The following is a 17,896-nucleotide window of genomic DNA, read 5'->3' as shown; positions in this document are numbered from 1 at the left end:
GAAAATAAACTGACAACGCCATGGCCAAAAATGAAAAAGACAAACAAACAAACAACAGTACACATGACACAACATAGAAAACTAAAGAATAAACAACACGAACCCCACAAAAAACTGGGGTGAACTCAGGTGCTCCGGAAGGGTAAGCAGATCCTGCTCCACATATGGCACCCGTCGTGTTGTTCCTGTTGTTTATGTGATAACAATTCAGGTAAATAGTCTAATTCGGAAGTTAGCATCCTATTATAACCTTTAAATCAATTGCATTGACACGTATTTGAATATTCCTTTCGATACTATATTTTGATTGAAAAAAACTTCTGTCCTAGTTTGGTAAAAATCCAGGATATAGTTTATGAATCTATAAATACTTAAATCTTTAACTGCAGACTGTATGTAATGTCAACTGGAAGAAACACTAAGTCCTTTTATAAGTAAAATACGGATAACCAGGTACAAATTTTTAACAAAATTTACTTCTAGATACTAGCTTTTGATCATAAACAAACTTCTGTCCAAGTATGGTACAAATCCAGGATAATTTAAGAAAGTTATTAAAATTTTAACCAAACTTTAACCACAGACGGACTGTAATGTTTCCTGGCAGAAATACTAAATTCATTTATAAGTTTAATACTGAAAAATGGATTTTTATTTTACAAATTTACTTCTGGATACTATTTTATCCCCATTAACAAGCTTCTGTCCAAGTTTTTTAGAAATCCAGGATACTTAGTTTAAGAAAGTTATTGAAACTTTAAAAACTTTAACCACAGAGTGAACTTAATTAGTATGGCGTTCATTATCACTGGACTAGTATATATTTGTTTAGGGGCCAGCTGAAGGACGCCTCCGGGTGCGGGAATTTCTCGCTACATTGAAGACCTGTTGGTGACCCTCTGCTGTTGTTTTTTATTTGGTCGGGTTGTTGTCTCTTTGACACATTCCCCATTTCCATTCTCAATTTTATTAATGTCCATTTATAGGTAAAATAAGGAAAAATGGATGAACTTTTTCACAAAATTTACTTTTGGATACTATCTTAATATGATAATAAACAAGCTTTTGTCCAAGTCTGGTAGAAATCCAGGAAATTTTAAGAAAGTTATTAAAATTTTAAAATTTGACGTCTATTTGGTATTATAGTATCGACAAAACATTTTTATGAATTTTGGAATATTCATGGACTTCAATCTTCTTTATTATTGGAAATTAGAGGACCCCTCTTTTAGAGAGGTTGTTCGAAGTATAATGATTTTTCCCCCTTTTAAGTTTTAAAAAAGGCTAAGTTTTTCTTTTTTTTTTTTTTTTTTTTTCTTTTCTACAACATCAAAATAGCTGCATATCTGGGGAACAGTCCCTCGTTTAAGGGATATCCCTCATTTGGGAGTTTCTTCCAAACCTGATTATGTAAGATATGTTAGAACATACTCACCCCTTCTCGTCCAATGAAAAGTCAGTTTTTTCCCACTAATTTTCATAGTACATGGTTTTCCATGCACTATGAAATGCTATACATGAATGACTTTTCATTGTCAGTTAATTATGAAAGTGAACTCTTAATAGCTGCACTAACGAAGTGTAAAAATCCCCTAAGGCATTTTCCTTGGGATTAAAGATGAAAGAGCAAAGATTAAAATAAAAACATTTTGAATTTTGAAATTTTCATGCATTTTCTAACGGTAAACATATATAGAATACAGAAAAAAATAAAATTGGTAAGGATAAAAAAAATTTATTTAATTCATATACCATACATTTGAGGGAATTGTTTTCTTTTTCTTTCAAAAAAACACAATGCCAGACTGCTGATATATAAAGCAAAGGATTGTTTTCGTAGAAACACAATACATTTAAATTTATCAATAAAAGGTAAGCATTTAATGTTGAATGGTCTCAATTCAAATATTCATACAGAGAGTTTTATACTTATAAAAAAAAATCAAATTTCAAAAAGGGGATTTATATAACATTGTGTTGCTTTTTAAAATAAAAATAATCTAAAGATATATTAAAGTATTAAATTTTACCTGAAGCAGAAGAAAAACAATTTATCCTTCCCAAACTTTGTCAGTGCTATTTCCATTGAAATGATCATTACCTATGTTTTATATTTAGTTCATTATAAAAAGTGAACTCTTATTTAGGTTTGAATATTACAATGGGAAAGGATAGGTTTATTATGTCACTCGAAAGTGTGAATATGTTCTAAATTGGTCAGACAATACTTTGTCATGTTTTATGAAGATTTAAGGCTTCGCCGAGGGCTTAAATCTTCATAAAACATGAACAAGTATTGTCTAACCTATAAGTAAAGTGGAATCATACGATTATGGCCAAGGAAAGAGTGACCACTGATCAATATTACAATTCTTTATTACTTTAAGCACATCATAAAATTGAGAATGGAAATGGGGAATGTGTCAAAGAGACAACAACCCGACCAAATAAAAAACAACAGCAGAGGGTCACCAACAGGTCTTCAATGTAGCGAGAAATTCCCGCACCCGGAGGCGTCCTTCAGCTGGCCCCTAAACAAATATATACTAGTCCAGTGATAATGAACGCCATACTAATTTCCAAATTGTACACAAGAAACTAAAATTAAAATAATACAAGACTAACAAAGGCCAGAGGCTCCTGACATGCTTATCAGTTCAATAAATACAAATACATTTCTATAACACACCATGGTACAATACATCAGAGAAGCAAATAAATATCAAGTATTGACTAATAACAGTTCGGTCCTACGATTAAGTGCATTAAACAAGATGATTGATTGATTGTTGGTTGCTTAACGTCCAGTGGCAAATATTTCATGCATATTCAGGACGAGAACAAGTTCACAATAAATACAATAGGTAGGTTGTTGTAATAGAGGCCATCTAGGATGATGGTCGGGGAAGTTTGGACTGCCACTGAAAAATGAGGGTATATTGGATAGGGACAGAAATTTTGCCTTGCAACAGGCCACCTACGGACCCCTCAAAGAGTTCTTGCAAGGGTTCTTAACGTGCAAAGAGCGTGGCACTCTCTTTACACGAGGCATCGGATTTAACGTCCCCTTCTGACGGACGTGACTGCTAACTTGATACATCCCGCAAAGCCAAACGGACGCCCCACTTTAGCAAGCGTTTTACTGCCCGTCGGAAGAAGACCAAGTGATTATATTTCTATTCCCCAGTCACCCTTGGGGATCATTAAACAAGAAGGTCAGTTTTAACTTTATAATCTCTAGACCATATTATAGAAGAAATTAAAGGTGACATTACAAAAAATCAACTTTTTAATGCGGTGTTACAAACAAAACTAAAAGAGATAAATAAATAAATAGAGCAAGATAAACGTTGAAATATCCGAACTCCATAAATGTTTTACTGAAATTTAACATACCTGTAGTTAGCTGTTGCTTTTACATGTCGATTAAATGTCCGTTTGTTGATTCAATTACCATACAATAATATACTATAAGAGAAATGGTTTAATTGATTTGATCCAGACGACTGAATTTAACCCTGTGTGTGCATTAAAATTAGAAATAAATTAAACCCGGATTATCACAGTGTTATATAATGTCTCATTGGTCACTCCTTTTGTACTTGCATGTTGAGAATGAAAGTGTTGTTTTGATAATGATAAACAGTAGACATATATATGACCAGCCACGACATATCCAGGCTTATGGTGGTAGAACATCATTGTGAAAAAAAACGCCGTTAACTATAATATATGTGACTAGCCACTTCCAGGCTTAGGAGGGTACATTGTCTAAAATTTGCTCTTTGTATATTTATCTATATAATATTCCGAAACAAAACTCTGTCATGTTTTATGACATATTTGTTGTAATAGCAATGAAACGAGTCATTTCGAATAACGGTATGAAAATGAGACTGTTCTATGACGACTTTTATTTATTGAAGGCACTAATTTATAAAACACAAAATTATTGTATTTATTAGCTCTTAGTAATGTTCAATAGCGTATTCGAATAACACTTCTAAGAATTAAATTTACTACAATATGTACAATATAAACAATTCTTAGCTTTGCTCATTGTTGAAGGCCGTACGGTGACCTATAGTTGTTAATTTCTGTGTCATTTTGGTCTTTTGTGGATAGTTGTCTCATTGGCAATCATACCACATCTTCTTTTTATATTAGCTCTATTTTAGAACATATAATTTAAACTTGTTGAAACGATGTTAGTTTATAATTTGTCAAAGTAAGCTTTAAGAATTCCTTTTTTTACACAGTTTGTATGTCTTGGTGTTCTCATGTATGCATTTGATACAGTGCATTTATTGTGGATATATTTTTGAAAGAAAATCTATAGAGCAGAGCATTTTTTATTTTATTTTTTTGTAGCTCTATTTTAGAACATCTATACTATTAAACGAGAAGACCTCATTTTGTGTGTCGCTTCTCTTCCTTCCACGATAAATTAATCATCATGCCTCTGTGTTCTATATGTAACATGCATAGTCGCAATTTGCCATCCATTCTTATGATTATTCAGATTGAGTTATTTTTGGAGAAAAACGACAAAAAAGGAGTCCGGATATTGATTCCGTCATGCTTAGGGGGAGCCGGGAATATATTTTTCGATTTCGGGATTTCTGGATATGAATTTCTTTAAATTCCTCCGACCACCCGTCAATTAGCCTTAGTCGGTCTTTGTCATTTATACAAGATTCATATCCTACCTATCTACCTATCTATATATATATAGCATGTTAATAAAGCTCTCAAAAGAGAAAGCGCTAATGGGTTGTCCTAGAAGCATATTTTATTAGACTATTAATGGTCTATATATAAGCAGTTACATTTTTTGCATGTTTGAAACGGTGCAAATTTTTAATTCAATTTGACTTTTACCAGAAGATGCATTGTAGCAAAGGAGAAGAATAATTGTGGTTTGATGCCAGAAACACGAAAATAATTGAATTAAACAGAAAAGAAACAAATATCGGACTTTGGAAAAAGGGAGAGGGCTTTTGATAACTTTTATGAAATTCTCCATACATAATATCTTTTACAAAAAAAATCATCCTACAACAGTTCACAAGCTGTATATGCTCGCGATTTCGTGGGTGTGTTCTAGTGTAATTTTAACTTGCTGAAATGAAGTTAGTTTAAAATGTGTCAAAGTAAGCTTTAAGAATTCCTTCTTTTAATTAAGATTTATTATGCATGCCTTTTAATCAAGATTTATTATACATAGTATAACAAATCTTAATTTAAAGACATGTGTTTATTATGTGCGACGCGTAACAGTTTATAAGTAGGTGTTCTCTTATATGCATTTGATACGGTACATTTGTTATGGTTATATTTCAGACTATGGGGCGCCGAATGGGACTCTTGCTTTTTGTACAAAATTCAATTCTGTCAGAACAAAATCAGTTTTGTCTTACAAAACTATGTAATACAGATTTGTTTTATGAGAACTTCAATTTTGTGATGACAAAATTCATAAATTCATTTTTGTCATGACAAAATTCATTTTTGTAGACATGACAAAAGTAAATTTTGTCAAAAAGGTATGCAAATGTAAACTTATTTGCATACAAAATTGACTTTTGTTAGCTGATATTGAAATTAAAACACAAAAGTCAATTGTGTGAGACAAAATTGACTTTTGTGAGACAAAATTGACTTTTGTGAGGCAAAATTCAATTTTGTGAGACAAAATTCAATTTTGTGAGACAAAATTCAATTTTGTTGAGACAAAATTCAGTTTTGTATTTTGTCTCACAAAAGTCAATTTTGTCTCATAAAAGTCAATTTTGTCTCACAAAAGTCAATTTTGTGACGACAAACTTCAATTTTGTGAGACAAAAATTACTTTTTGAGACAAAACTAAATTTTGAGAGACAAAATTCAATTTTGTCAATTTTGTCTCACAAAAGTTAGTTTTGTCTCATAAATGTCAATTTTGTCTCACAAAAGTCAATTTTGTCTCACAAAAGTCGATTTTGTATGCAAAGTAGTTCACAGAATCCAAACTGAACAAATTTGCAGACAAAATTGACTTTTGTCGCCCAATTTTCAAATTAGGTAACAAAAGTAAAGTCTGTGTTACAAAAATAAATTTTGTCATGACAAAAGTAACGTTTGTCCACTGAAAGATAATTTTTTATGACAAAATTTAAAATTTGTAGTATACAAAATTTTAAATTTGTAGTATGCTACAAATTTTGTTAAACTGAACTCATTTTTGTTGAACAAAACTTACTTTTGTCCGTACAAAATTGAATTTCGAGTACAAAACCAGAGTCCCATTCGGCGCCCCGTACAGACTCCATTTATGAAAGAAAATCTATAGAGCAGAGATTTTTTTTTTTCTTTTGTGTGTATCAATTTAAAATTAATTCAAATATTTTTCACTTCAAACGATAAAGTAAAACGTCTTCAAATCTTATATATGATGTATAGTTCGGCGTCCGCAAAAAAGAAGCCAAGGAAAGTGTTTATCTCTTCTTCACATATTTATCATGTTTATAATTTTTCTAACAATTACGTTCTACCTTCATAAGCCTGGAAATGTCATGACGGATCACATATATGCCTTCAAGATATAAAATTCATGAGTTACTAAAAGTCTAGTCAATGTAATTAACACTCGAAAACTAATTGCAACACAATTCTTTTTTTTGCGATAAATCATGGTGTTACATTTGAAAAGAATATATATATATATATATATAATGACTGAATAAATAGTCAACGATCAATCTTACAGGGCGATGGATCATGTAATAGGATTCTGTACACTACAAAATATTATATAAAACAAGTCAAAAAGGGTACAACATCACCATTAAATAACTATAAAATGAACAAATATTAGATATTTCGGATAACTGATATCCTTTTTCAATAATAGCACGATGTCAAATGAATCATGTAAAAATATTCAAACTGAGAAACTTTTTTTAAATCTCGAAATGTATACAATTTAAGCGAACACCACAGACGCTGATACAATTTTAAAATTTCCAAACACGGCGCAAAGATTGCAAAGATATGCCAAATGAAAATAGTTATTTTCGATGTGAACTGGTACAATTTTAAATTTCCAAAGGTTGTGACAGTTTAGATGTTATAACTGCATTGAGGGCAGTCCTCAAACAAAAAAATCAAAAATGTCCTAACCGATCTAAGTTTGAATAATATTTCAAATTTGACAACGGTAGGGCAATTGCAACAGAAACTACATATTTAAGCCTCCCAAACGAATAGCAGTCTAATAATGATTAGAAAAATTAGTTTGATCTAATGAGGTAAAATAATTGAACGTGGCTACGTGTTTATGTATAACACCTTGTTTATTTGTAAAAAAAAAATCATCAAAGAAATACTTAAAATTAAAATAAAAATATATGATAAATAGATTGGGGTCAGATTTATTTTTAATTTTTTGAATTTGTAACCTAAAATGTCTGCTGTACTAATAAATCATAATATAAATAATATTATAACCAAGTATAATCTTAAGATATGGAATAAAAGTATACTCTAAAAATATAAATACTTGGAGCAATAATCAAAGATTTAAAATAATGGCATGGGTGAAAAATGTAAACTTTTCTTCAAAGCATGAGCAATCAGGAAGAACTAGATAAACTCAGAACCGACGACTGGAACGACAATACACAAGAACTTATAGAGAACATTCCAACTTTTCCATCTTTCAAGAACACAATGTACAGACTATGTAACAACATACTTGGTTGAACAGAACAGTCACCGTTTGAACCACTACTTAACACAAGGAGCAAGGACAACAAATCATCTAGAGGGATGACACAGCAACCTGAAGAAGCATGTAATTAAACTTCTGAAACACCCTGACCATGATCCAGTATACAGCCAGTGGGAAGAGAGTGGCCCCCAAAAAGAAGTATGTAGAAATCAACAACAGATTAGACTAACTTAAGGAAGTCACAACAGTAGGGTTTGGTGATGCAGCCTTCCACCTTCTTTAAGTGGAATAGATTGATTAACTTTAATAAATTTTTATACAGTGATTGTCTTATGCTTCTGCTACAATGTGTGATTTGATTTAGTGCTGTTGTTTAATTTGTTTTATATTATGCTTGCTTGAATCTGCAGTTCAATTTGTGTTATAAAAGTAATAAAATACATTTTGTAATTTACTTATGTTTGTTAAATTAATTTCTTTCATATTTATTTTGTTTAAAATAAAAACAGAATTCATACAGATGCGAAAATAACTGATTACCTGTTCTCATCAGAATAAAAAAACACCGGTCAATTAACAGTTGATTAAAAAAATGTTTGTACAGTATAATCCTTAAAAATGTGACGTAATTTTTAATGCCTTTTCACCATCGTATGTGACGTAATTTTTAATGCATTTTCACCATTGTATGTGACGTCATTTTTCTAATTTACTGCGTTGAGGCCTGGACTGAGTCTGGTGTGTCTATTCTGTGTTGGTCATTCATTATGTATTCGTGTTTGTTTTATTTAATGAGTTAATACTTCAGTTTCATTATGTATATCTGTTATATTCATTTGATAGCATTAATTGTTCTAAATAATAAGGATGTTCTTATCCCAAGCATAAAAACTTAGCCGTATTTGACACAACCTTTTTCAACTTTTGATCTTCAGTGCTGTACAACTTTGTACTTTTTTTCGCTTTCGATCTTTTATATCTGGGCGTCACTGGTGAGTCTTGTGTGGACGAGGCGCGTTTTTGGCGTATTAAATTTTAAACCTGATGCTTTTTGTTATTCATTAATCATGTGTTTCTTTGTCTAATACGTTTTCCTATTTATTTGTATTGTAGTCCTGTAATATTATGTTGTCATTTCTTTGTTATATTTAATATTGCCATTAAAGTGCGAGGTTTGGCATGCCACAAAACCAGGTTCAACCCACCATTTTTTCCTTTAAAAATGTCCTGTACCATGTCAGGAATATGGCCATTATTATATTATAGTTCGTTTCTGTGTGTGTTATAATTTAACGTTGCGTCGTTTGTTTTCTCTTATTTTTTAGTGTAAATTGACATTGCGATAAGACGCGTCACGGTACTTGTCTATCCCAAATTCATGTATTTGGTTTTGATGTTATATTTGTTATTCTCGTGGGATTTTGTCTGATGCTTGGTCCGTTTCTGTGTGTGTTAGTTACATTGTAGTGTTGTGTCGTTGTTCTCCTCTTATATTTATGCGGTTCCCTCAGTTTTAGTTTGTTACCCCGATTTTGTTTTTTGTCCATGATTTATGAGTTTGAACAGCGGTATACTACTGTTGCCTTTATTTTGCACAAGTTTTCCTCCTACTCCCACATGAAATTTTACCTTTTCTTACCAGATTTATAAAAAGTGGGAATAGAGGGAATGAACCACTTAAACATCCATCCCGAATGAATGAAGCCCTGTAATTTAAAGTGGTATTTTAAAAAGAATTTCGAACTGTAAAGCCGGAGTAACTGGAAATAAGTGAAGACAGGAAAATGAGGGACTCATTCTATGTTTTTTCATTTATGCCCTCTGGGGAAACTGTCCGTAACTTTCTTATCCAAAATCTTTCCCGAGCGACTCTGTCGACCTTCGACCAACCCTCGTTGTGGTCTATGATTGTGATGGCAAGGTTTTTGAGATCAGCTTGTGTGTGCCCAGGTGATCTCAAATGACGACTTACGGGTAGGTCGGGCTTGCAAGTGTAGTCACTTCGATGACCATTCATGCGTTTGTTGAATGGCTGCTCTGTCTCGCCAACATACTGCATGCCACATCGACACTGAAGGAGGTATACAACACTCTGGGTTTTGCAAGTTACATTGCAAAATATAGTGTACACAGACCCAGTCGAGTAGCAAGTAAATGTTTGAGTATTAAGTATTTGTTGACAAGTCAGACAACGTCTGTTACCACATGACTTGCACCATCCTGCAATTGAACAACTTTTATCTGAGGAGACGTCAGCTCTAACAAATAAGTCTTTGAAACTTGCTGGTCTCCGAAAAGCTAAGACAGGAGGATTGGGAAAGATCTTGGATAATTTAGGGTGTTTGGCAATAGTTTGCCAATTGGCACGGATCAAACGTGAAAGGTTAGTAAAGGCTGGATTGTATGTTAGAACAAACGGGACTATTTTGCTGCGCCTCTTCTGTTTGTACTGTAAGAGGTCATTGCGGCTGTTATTGTTAGCGCGCGCAAACCCCTTATCTATGTCCAATTTCTTATAACCTCGTTTTGTCAAAAATCCGCGAAGTTCCTGTTACCGTTTCGTGACAGCCTCCTCAGAGGAGCAAATCCGCTTGACTCTGAGAGCTTGACTGTACGGGATACTTTTTGTACAGTGTTTGGGGTGACAGCTTTGGGGAGAAAGGTACTGATGTTTATCTGTGGGTTTACAGTAGAGGTCTGTTGATATGACCCCGTCGGAAATTTCATGCGTAAATTTAATTGAATGGTGGGCGTTGTTTGCATGTCTGATGAAATCATCCAGTTTTTGTTGGGATTCAATCCATTTCATGTCAATATCATCAATGAAACGGAACCAAGACAAAGGTTTGGATAAAGATGCTGCAATAATTTGTTTTTTTCTAATTTGCCCATGAAAATATTGGCGTAAGACGGTGCCATTTTCGTCCCCATCGCTGTCCCGTTTATTTGAAGGTAATGATCACCATTAAAGGCGAAATTGTTGCATTTCAGGACCAGAGTAAGCAGCTGGACTAAACGTTCAGTAGGTGGTTCTAAAATGTTGCGCGAGTCCCATATTTCCTTACAAGATTGTATGCCGTCATCATGAGGTATGTTGGTATACAATGAGGTGACATCTAAAGTGACAAGGAGGGTTTCCGGAGGAAAAGGGTTCATGGATTCCATTTTACGAAGATAATCTGTAGTGTCTTGAATGTGGGAAGGAATATTTTCTACATGAGATCTTAAATGAAAAATCGACGAATTCCGAGATTTTTTCAGTCGAATGGCCGTTTGCGGATACAATGGGTCTACCAGGGTTGTTAACCTTGTGTATTTTGGGAAGAAGATACAATCGACCAGGCTTGGCATTCTCTGGCTTTAAATAACCAATTGTATCCTCATCTATGTGACCGTCATTGTACATGGTTTGTAACGCAGTGATAATTTTGGAGCTAAACTCGGAAGTAGGGTCATAGTCTAGTTTCTTATAAAATCTCTCATCAGAGAGCTGACGCACTGCTTCCACGATGTAGTTAGCTTTGTCCATTATCACAACAGCGCTGCCCTTGTCTGCTGGTTTTATCACAATATCATCTCGTTTTCTAAGCGATTGTATGGTTTTTTTCTCGTTGGGGGAGGTGTTATATAATGACGAGTACTTGTTGCTAGCTAGATGAACAACATCCGATTTGATTTTGTCGATAACATCTTCCAGTGTAGCAGATTTACTAGGTTTTTTTATTAACATTTCCGTAAGAGTGGGGTAGGGTGTCGAACCCCAAATTTGGACCAAATTTAAAAAAAAAATAATAAGCCGAACAACACCCTGGATTTTTTTTCAATTAGACCTTAGCTATTCAGCTTGACATTGCACCTAGTGGCGAAAAAAGTTTTGCCGTAGAACATTTTTTATCAACATTTCCGTAAGGGTGGGGTAGGGTGTCCGACCCCAACTTTGGACCTGATTTTAAAAAAAAAGCCGAACAACACCCTGGATTTTTTGTCAAGTAGACCTTGGGTATTCAGCTTCCCATTGCACCTAGTGCCGAAAAAAGTATTGCCTAGAACATTTTTTATTAACATTTCTGTAAGGGTGGGGTGGGGTGTCCGACCCCAACTTTGGACCAAATTTTAAAAAAAACTAAGCCGAACCACACCCCGGATTTTTTCTCAAGTATACCTTAGCTATTCAGCTTGACATTGCACCTAGTTTCGAAAAAAGTATTGCCGTAGAACATTATTTATTAACATTTCCGTAAGGGTGGGGTAGGATGTCCAACCCCAATATTGGACTTGATCAAAAAAAAAGTAAGCCGAACGACACCCTGGATTTTTTCTTAAGTTGACCTTAGTTATTCAGCTTGACATTGCACCTAGTGGCGAAAAAAGTATTGACGTAAAATATTTTTTATTAACATTTCCGTAAGGGTGGGGTAGGGTGTCTAACCCCAACTTTAGACATGATTATAAGAAAAGTAAGCCGAACCACACCCTAGATTTTATCTCAAGTAGACCTTAGCTATTCAGCTTGACATTGCACCTAGTTTCGAAAAAAGTATTGCCGTAGAACATTATTTATTAACATTTCCGTAAGGATGGGGTAGGATGTCCAACCCCAACTTTGGACTTGATCAAAAAAAAAGTAAGCCGAACGACACCCTGGATTTTTTCTCAAGTTGACCTTAGTTATTCGGCTTGACATTGCACCTAGTGGCGAAAAAAGTATTGACGTAAAATATTTTTTATTAACATTTCCGTAAGGGTGGGGTAGGGTGTCTAACCCCAACTTTAGACATGATTATAAGAAAAGTAAGCCGAACCACACCCTAGATTTTATCTCAAGTAGACCTTAGCTATTCAGCTTGACATTGCACCTATTGCCGAAAAAGGTATTGCCGTAGAACATTTTTTATTAACATTTCCGTAAGGGTGGGGTAAGGTGTCTGACCCCAACTTTGGACCTGATTAAAAAAAGAAGTAAGCCGAACAACACCCTGGATTTTTTCTAAAGTTGACCTTAGCTATTCAGCTTGACATTGCACCTAGTGGCGAAAAACAAATTGTCGTAGAACATTTTTTTATTTACATTTCCGTAAGGGTGGGGTAGGGTGTCCAACCCCAACTTTGGACTTGATTAAAAAAAAGTAAGCCGAACGACACCCTGAATTTTATCTCAAGTAGACCTTAGCTATTCAGCTTGACATTGCACCTAGTGGCGAAAAAAGTTTTACCGTAGAACATTTTTTATTAACATTTCCGTAAGGGTGGGGTCGGGTGTCCAACCCCAACTTTGGACCTGATTATAAGAAAAGTAAGCCGAACAACACCCTGGATTTTTTCTCAAGTAGACCTTAGCTATTCAGCTTGACATTGCACCTAGTGGCGAAAAAAAGTATTGCCGTAGAACATTTTTTATTAACATTTCCGTAAGGGTGGGGTAGGGTGTCCGACCCCAACTTTGGACCTGATTAAAAAAAACTAAGCCGAGCTACACCCTGGATTTTTTCTCAAAAAGACCTTAGCTATTCATCTTGACATTGCACATAGTGGCGAAAAAAATATTGCCGTAGAACATTTTTTTTAACGTTTCCATAAGGGTGGGGTAGGGTGTCTGACCCCAACTTTGGACCTGATTAAAAAAAACTAAGCCCAAACACACCCCGGATTTTTTCTCAAGTATACCTTAGCTATTCAGCTTGACATTGCACCTAGTTTCGAAAAAAGTATTGCCGTAGAACATTATTTATTAACATTTCCGTAAGGATGGGGTAGGATGTCCAACCCCAACTTTGGACTTGATCAAAAAAAAAGTAAGCCGAACGACACCCTGGATTTTTTCTCAAGTTGACCTTAGTTATTCGGCTTGACATTGCACCTAGTGGCGAAAAAAGTATTGACGTAAAATATTTTTTATTAACATTTCCGTAAGGGTGGGGTAGGGTGTCTAACCCCAACTTTAGACATGATTATAAGAAAAGTAAGCCGAACCACACCCTAGATTTTATCTCAAGTAGACCTTAGCTATTCAGCTTGACATTGCACCTATTGCCAAAAAAGGTATTGCCGTAGAACATTTTTTATTAACATTTCCGTAAGGGTGGGGTAAGGTGTCTGATCCCAACTTTGGACCTGATTAAAAAAAGAAGTAAGCCGAACAACACCCTGGATTTTTTCTCAAGTAGACCTTAGCTATTCAGCTTGACAATGCACCTAGTGGCGAAAAACAAATTGTCGTAGAACATTTTTTTATTTACATTTCCGTAAGGGTGGGGTAGGGTGTCCAACCCCAACTTTGGACTTGATTAAAAAAAAGTAAGCCGAACGACACCCTGAATTTTATCTCAAGTAGACCTTAGCTATTCAGCTTGACATTGCACCTAGTGGCGAAAAAAGTATTACCGTAGAACATTTTTTATTAACATTTCCGTAAGGGTGGGGTCGGGTGTCCAACCCCAACTTTGGACCTGATTATAAGAAAAGTAAGCCGAACAACACCCTGGATTTTTTCTCAAGTAGACCTTAGCTATTCAGCTTGACATTGCACCTAGTGGCGAAAAAAAGTATTGCCGTAGAACATTTTTTATTAACATTTCCGTAAGGGTGGGGTAGGGTGTCAGACCCCAACTTTGGACCTGATTAAAAAAAACTAAGCCGAGCTACACCCTGGATTTTTTCTCAAAAAGACCTTAGCTATTCATCTTGACATTGCACATAGTGGCGAAAAAAATATTGCCGTAGAACATTTTTTTTAACGTTTCCATAAGGGTGGGGTAGGGTGTCCGACCCCAACTTTGGACCAAATTTTCTAAAAAATCTAAGCCGCACAACACCCCGGATTTTTTCTCAAGTTGACCTTAGCTATTCAGCTTGACATTGCACCTATTGGCGAAAAAAGTGTTGCCGTAGACAATTTTTTATTAACATTTCCGTAAGGGTGGGGTTGGGTGTCCGACCCCAACTTTGGACCTGATTAAAAAAAACTAAGCCGAGCTACACCCTGGATTTTTTCTCAAAAAGACCTTAGCTATTCATCTTGACATTGCACATAGTGGCGAAAAAAATATTGCCGTAGAACATTTTTTATTAACATTTCCGTAAGGGTGGGGTAGGGTGTCAGACCCCAACTTTGGACCTGATTAAAAAAAACTAAGCCGAGCTACACCCTGGATTTTTTCTCAAAAAGACCTTAGCTATTCATCTTGACATTGCACATAGTGGCGAAAAAAATATTGCCGTAGAACATTTTTTTTAACGTTTCCATAAGGGTGGGGTAGGGTGTCCGACCCCAACTTTGGACCAAATTTTCTAAAAAATCTAAGCCGCACAACACCCCGGATTTTTTCTCAAGTTGACCTTAGCTATTCAGCTTGACATTGCACCTATTGGCGAAAAAAGTGTTGCCGTAGACAATTTTTATTTACATTTCCGTAAGGGTGGGGTAGGGTGTCCAACCCCAACTTTGGACCTGAAAAAAGTAAGCCGAACAATACCCTGGATTCTTTTTTGTCAAGTAAACCTTAACTTCTTAGTTTCCCTTTTCAACTATAAGTAGAACGGATAAAAGTATTATCGTTTATAAACGATTTTTTTTACGTTTTACTCTGACGTAAGGGCCGGGTATGGTGTTCGACCCCATTTTTTGACTTACAAAAACAGACTGGTGTAGTCTTTTTTTTTTTTTCTCTCTAGTAAACCTAAGCTACCAAGGTTTCTTCTTTCGCAATTAGACATAAAATCCTTTACCTCTGTTTTCAACTGGTAAGTAATAAAGGACTTAGATGTGTTAGCCTCTATTTTGTTATCTTCGGTTTTGGAAAGCCGTCAACTCCTGTGCGATCAGGTAAAACAGTTACTGAAGAATCAGAATATAAACTTGCTTTTTCTTCAAGTCATTAATAACAATAGTTAATGATGATCTGTTCTTACACAAAAAGGCATTTCTTATGTCGCACATCCTCGACATATACCGACGGTTTTACCAATAAAATGTCGTCTAAACATACCAATTTGCCAAACGTTAGAACAAATAAATTAGTTATTATGGCAGCTCAATTAAAATTCTGACACAGCGGGGACAATGGATGTCAAAAAGAGTGTTTAGCTCTGACCTTACTATAGGGGAAGCCATATCTGCTACAGGAAAGTTAGAGCCTATTTTAAACTTCGAGAATTACATCATGATGTGTCTGCAGATTAAAAATACATTAAATGAGGACCAATTCCTTTACTCTGCCGCTATCGGTCTAAGGCGTGATATCAAAAACCTCACTATTTACTTTGATGACTATCATAGTGCCAATGAAGCCTTGCTAAGGTCATTTGTTGGTTGATTGATGAAAAATCAAACACAGTCGCTTTTGAACCGTATGTTGTCCCTAAAGATAAATTTCGTAAATGTATGGCTATTACAGAATCTATCGTTTCTGTACCAAAATCAGCATTCATCCCATTCCATTTTGCCTGACCGTGCAGTTATATCATGAGAATGGGTCACGAACATTAATAGAAACTTTGTATTTGCATGACTTTTGTGCTTCCTATGCAGAGGGAAGACGATACCTGACAACCTTTGCCATGCATGAGGTTGACCTATTTAAGATGGTACTTATATTAATGACGGCATTGTTTCAAAACATCAAAGGGGTGCTTGATACAAGAAGGTGCCGACAATATAGACCTCAATACGAAGACAATTGATTGTAAGGACACGTTTCATTCAATGGCACGAGCCGTCTTTCAGGTTTGTAAGTCTACAATTGTTTCGGATTTGCGTTAGATTAAGGTAAAAAGAGGTCTAGTCAGAACGTTTCAGTTGACTGACAGTGCATGATTATCTTTGACGGTTGTTCTACCTTTTATTAAACCAAAGATAAGAGGAGTTCCTGTTCGTGTTCCGAATACTTTCAACAGCATTTCGAAATGTGCTGAAAAAATCGGAAACACATCTGAGATTCATTGGTGTTTTTTTGCGCTCTGAGTCAAGAGATATTAGTAACATTCCTGTTCAGTAAGAAAAGTTTGACCACCAAGTTATTCCATTTTAGACAGGATATATTAACACTCTTTCTGAACTCAGACCTGAATTTTCTGTGGACCGGTGTCTTATGCTCCGAAAGTACACGTAAAACAAGTGATAGGTCAACAATTTATACGACTATGAAACGATGTTAACGTTTCAGATATGACAAAGTCAATCAGCTATTCGATTCAAACATTCGACTGACAGCTGTACGTAATTGCGGAACAGTTGGAATAGGCAATGTGAGAAACATTTAAATCGCACATTCTTTGTTTATGTGGCTTTCATACTCTTTCGTGCATCATTGCGTATATTGGGAAACTTTAGGGGGATGACGGTCTGTAGGATTAATTAGTTGACTCTTCTGTTTATGCAGCAGGGCCCGTTGATCATATGATGTGTGGGAAACAGTTCAACCGTGTTGTAATAGCAATGAATGTTGTGTATGGGCATTGGTCGCTTTGTGTTTTTCCGCATTCTTTAACTGGCGCAGAGACAATGACTTAATGACTTCGTTTCATGATAAATTATTGTCATTACTGTCTGAGGTAGTCTGAAACGTTCAAAACGTTTCAAACGTGACCGGACAATTACAAATCTGTAAACGAAGCTCTGGTTGTCGTTATTCTGAAGTCTTGAAGACTTCAGACAGTGGGGATGTCAATCGTCACCAATATTCAAGTATTGGAATATGGTCTACGCTTTACACGCGAGAAGACGTTACTTAGTTGAAAAACGTGTGTCTAATCTATTTGTCTTTTTTGAACAATAAAGTATATTTAAACTAGTCACCACCAACATTCAAGTATTGGGATATGTGTTTACGCGCTGTAGAAATCATGATTCAGAACGTCAGGACGGAACGACAGAGTTCTGGGATGTGCATTTTACCTCGATTGCTTCAATAATATCATACATGTTTGTTGCAAACAGAGTAAGTTCGAGATGGTTACCTGTATATATTTTAGATATGCTTAACTTAATATCAACCGATATTTTCATCTGGACAGTTTGCCATTCGCCAGAAGTCAGTCAAATTTAATGGGGCATGGAGCGACATGGTGACAGTTATTAAAGATTTAAAAGGCCGTGGTGGTATAGCTGGGGTTTCAAGACAAAAGTCTGCATTTATTCGCTGGTCCCTCATCCGTCACGTGCTCGCAGAGTTAAGTGAAATAATGAGA

General features: G+C 35.2%; 1 protein-coding gene across 4 annotated transcripts in view; it reads right to left on the bottom strand.

The window, feature by feature from the left end:
* Window positions 1–3,495, bottom strand: part of LOC143075118 (uncharacterized) — a 103,026-nt gene extending 99,531 nt beyond the window's left edge. The window contains exon 1 of one of the 4 annotated variants that reach the window (XM_076250421.1): window positions 3,397–3,495. The gene's annotated coding sequence lies outside the window, so the exon portion shown is untranslated. The remainder of the gene's footprint in view (window positions 1–3,396) is intronic. The other 3 variants (XM_076250420.1, XM_076250419.1, XM_076250426.1) reach the window with 3 other exon arrangements.
* Between the last annotated feature and the right edge of the window lie 14,401 nt (window positions 3,496–17,896).

This window comes from Mytilus galloprovincialis, chromosome 5, assembly GCF_965363235.1.
Source record: "Mytilus galloprovincialis chromosome 5, xbMytGall1.hap1.1, whole genome shotgun sequence".
In the NCBI taxonomy this organism is placed as follows: domain Eukaryota; kingdom Metazoa; phylum Mollusca; class Bivalvia; order Mytilida; family Mytilidae; genus Mytilus; species Mytilus galloprovincialis.
The sequence above is the reverse complement of the archived record's forward strand: the minus strand, read 5'-3'. Positions and strand labels throughout refer to the sequence as shown.